A 4,099-nucleotide genomic window follows, 5' to 3' on the forward strand; every position below is an offset into this window, starting at 1 on the left:
TAAGATAATAGCAATTGGTAAAGACTAGGTAATGTAGATTTTTGCTTATCTGTGGGCTGCAGATGCTTCTGACCATAACAATATCTGTAAAGACTGAGCCAATCTAGGTAGATACCAAGTCCTGTCTTTACCATGAGACGATCCTCCATTGTGTTGTGCCACTGCAACAATGCTAAATGAAGCATATTTTGAACAGATCTAGAAACTCAATTCTGGGTATCCATCAGGTACTATGGACCAGTAGCAAAATTATATTTGATCAAAACCTGTAACCTCATGCCCTGGTATATTTCCCACTGTACCATTATCATCAAGTCAGGACATCAACTCTGATTCAACGAAGAGTGCAGTAAGGGATGCAGAAGTGGCACCAGACATACCAAGTTAACTTCTTATTTTGAGTGAAGCTACAACACGCAACTGCTTGCATGCTAAACAGCAGAAGTAGTAAGTAATAGAGATAAGCAATCTCACAACTTGAATTGAAGTCAACAATTAAATGACTTGCTGGAGGAGGTGGAAGCTCCCTAATTATCCCTATCTTTGATGATGAGGGAGTGCAGTGCTTGGAAAGACGAGGTTGATATGTGTATCCATCTTTAGCCCAAGAATGAGTGAATGATCCATCTTGCCAATCCCCTGAGATTTCCAGTATCACAGATGCCAGTCTTCAACCACTCAAATTCATTTCACACGGTATCAAGAAATGGTAAAGGACACCAGATTCTTAGAAGTCTGTGAGCCCTGACAATATTCTGGCAATAATACTAAGGACTTGGCTAAGGGTAGGGCTAGTTTGGAGCACAGGCTGTTCTAGTACAGCTACAAAACTGGCATTTACTCAATAATATGAAAAATTGCCTACATATGTCTTTGTACAAAAAAAAGTACAAATCCAACCTGGCCAATTACTAACATCAATATACTTACAACCAACAAAATGATGGAAGAGATCATAAAATAGTACTATTGAGCTATATTACAAAGGAATAAACTTGCTTAATGATGCTCAGTTTGTTGTTCTTCTAGAGCCAATCACCTGCTGACCTCATTGGAGGAGCAAATTACTGCAAATACTGGAATCTGTACTGAAAATAACAAATGCTGGAAATCACAACAGGTCAGGCAGCATCCATGGAGAGAGAGCATGCTGTCTGACCTGCTGTGATCTCCAGGATTTGTTGTTTTGACCTCTTAGGAGTTTTATTTCAAATAGGGACACATGCTGAATTCCAGAGGTAAGAGGAGTGTGTCTGTCCTTGATGTCAAGGCAGTATTTAACACCAATGAGTGTTGGTAAAATTGGAGTCAGTGGGAATCGAGGAGAAAATGCCACAGATTAGAGTCATACCTATCACAACGTTGTGGTCGTGGGAGCTAGTCATGTCACTGTATGTAACCATACCCAGTATATCACTGCAGACAGATATTTTCTCATGGTGAGATAGATACTTTCTAATTGACCTGCTTGGATGTGTTATTACACAGCTTTGGACGAGGCTTTTTAGATGAGGGATAGGAACACTAAAGTTGTGCCACAAGAACTCTAGCCCGTCAGTATAGTGTCCTCAGCAGAACCACCTTCAGCTGTTTCATCAATGATGTTCCCTCTGAGGTCAGAGGTGGGAATGTTCATTGAAGATTGCACAACATTCAGCACCATTCATAATGATTCAAATTTTGAAGCCGTCTATGCCCATTTTTCGGCGAGTTGTGGATGTCATCCACATTTGGACTGATGTGTGGTGTGAGTGTTATTTGACATTTAAATGTGAGGCAATGGCCATCTTCAACAAGAGAATCTAAGCACCACCCCAACACACCACTTGTTTCCCTAAAGTATGTCCACCCTTTACTAGGCACAAGTGAGGAGTGTGGTAGAGTGTTCTCTGCTTACTTGGATGAATCAGTTCCAGAAACACACAAACGTAAAACTGTCTGAGGCAAAGCATCCATATGCAATTGGAGCCCTAAACATCACTATCGCAGTTCGGTGACAGCAGCGTCTAGCACCCACAAGATCCAGCACCCTAACTTACAAGACTACTTCTACAGCACTTCCCAAAACTCTGATCTTTACCATCTAGAAGAGTGAGAGCAGCAAATACATGGGAATCCCACCACTTGTAAGTTTGTACTTGAACCATACACCACGCTTAACTTGGAATCACATTGACATTCCTTTACTGTCATTGGGTCGATATTCTGGAAATTTTCCTGACAGCATTGAAAGTCAGTCTACATCCAAAGGACTGGAGTGTTTCAAAAAGGCAACTCACCATCGCCTTTTTAAAGGCAGTTAATGATGGACAATAAATATGATGACGATGATGATGATGATGATCATTATATTCCCTAAGAAAATTGAAAAATGTATAAACACACTGATTAGGAGCTGAAGTAGACCAAACATGGTTGGTTGTGTTTCAAATCTCATATTCCATCTATTCCCAATAACCTTTCATTCCAATGCCTAAAAAAAATTGATCTACCTCAGCCATAAAAGTAGTCTATGACCACACTTCCACTGCCTCTGAGACAATTCAGAAGTTATACAAAACTCAGAGATAACAGTTCTCCTCTATCCTAAAATGTATGTCAACAATACTCAAGGGAACTAAGATTAAAATGAGAAATGTTAAAACATTGTTCAGACTTGTACATGTTGCAAATAACTTTAGCAAAATAGTAACCCTGTTATGTTTTACAAGTAATTTACTGGAGAAACATAATTTAATATGACAGTTTAATTCAATCATGATGACAATAATATTTTAATGCAGAACAGAATTATTGTTTAAGGACACTTTGAAAATTAGACTGTTATCCCCAGGGATAATGAAATTCTAATGACTTGTGTAAATCCAGAGGTCAGCATGTGTTTATTCAGCACAAAAATGAGATCATTTAAAAGGTATAAGAAATTTTGAGAAGATTTGTAGCTCAGGTTGAGGTTCTGGATGTGAGTTTGCTCGCTGAGCTGGAAGGTTAGTTTTCAGACGTTTCGTCACCATTCTAGGTAACATCATCAGTGAGCCTCCGACAAAGCGCTGGTGTTATGTCCCGCTTTCTATTTATCTGGTTAGGTTTCCTTGGGTTGGTGATGTCATTTCCTGTTCTTTTTCTCAGGGGATGGTAGATTGGCTCCAAGTCAATGTGTTTGTTGATGGAATTCCGGTTGGAATGCCATGCTTCTAGGAATTCTCGTGCATGTCTCTGTTTGGCTTGTCCTAGGATGGATCAAAGTTAATGTTTTGGGTTGGGACCCTTCTTCAGAAATGGGGGGGGGGGGGGGGGGGAAGGGAGCTGGGAAATAAATAAACGGAGGAGGGGTGGGGCTGGAGAAAGGTTGGTGGGATGGTGATAGGTGAGTGCAGGTAAGGAGTGATGGGGATTGGTCAGTGGCTTGAGCGGAGTGGATAAGTGGGAGAGAAGATGGACAGATTGTGTCAGGTCAAGGAGGCAGGGATGAGAAGGTACCTCGGATGTGGGATGAGGCCGGGGTGGAGAGATTTTAAAACTGGTGAATTCCATGTTTAGGCCTATCTAGGCAGAATATGAGGTGTTGTCCCTTCAGTTTGGGTGTGACATCATTGTGGCACTGGAGGCGTTCCACGATGGACATGTCATCATGAGAGGGGGGAGTTAAACACTGTGTTGTCTGTGACTTCAGCCTCTGCAGTTCCTGCTATCTCCAACACGTACTGACACGGTTCCTTTCACAACATCAGGAGATTTTTCTTCCAGCCGATGACGTACAATTAGCAGCAAGACTTTCCAACACATGGCAGAACAGCAGCTGATACACACAGATGAAAAACAGCCAACACCTTAATAAATCCATCATGACTATCCATCCTAGGACAAGCCAAACAGAGACATGCACGAGAATTCCTAGAAGCATGGCATTCCAACCGGAATTCCATCAACAAACACATTGACTTGGAGCCAATCTACCATCCCCTGAGAAAAAGAACAGGAAATGACATCACCAACTCAAGGAAACCTAACCAGATAAATAGAAAGCGGGACATAACACCAGCGCTTCGTCAGAGGCTCACTGATGATGTTACCTAGAATGGTGACGAAACGTCTGAAA

The 4,099-nt window shown here is 41.4% G+C and overlaps 1 protein-coding gene across 2 annotated transcripts in view; it reads left to right on the forward strand.

The window, feature by feature from the left end:
- prrg4 (proline rich Gla (G-carboxyglutamic acid) 4 (transmembrane)) overlaps positions 1-4,099 on the forward strand; it is a 43,091-nt gene that overhangs the window by 31,194 nt on the left and 7,798 nt on the right. The window lies entirely within an intron of this gene.

Source organism: Stegostoma tigrinum, chromosome 17, assembly GCF_030684315.1.
Source record: "Stegostoma tigrinum isolate sSteTig4 chromosome 17, sSteTig4.hap1, whole genome shotgun sequence".
Lineage (NCBI taxonomy): Eukaryota > Metazoa > Chordata > Chondrichthyes > Orectolobiformes > Stegostomatidae > Stegostoma > Stegostoma tigrinum.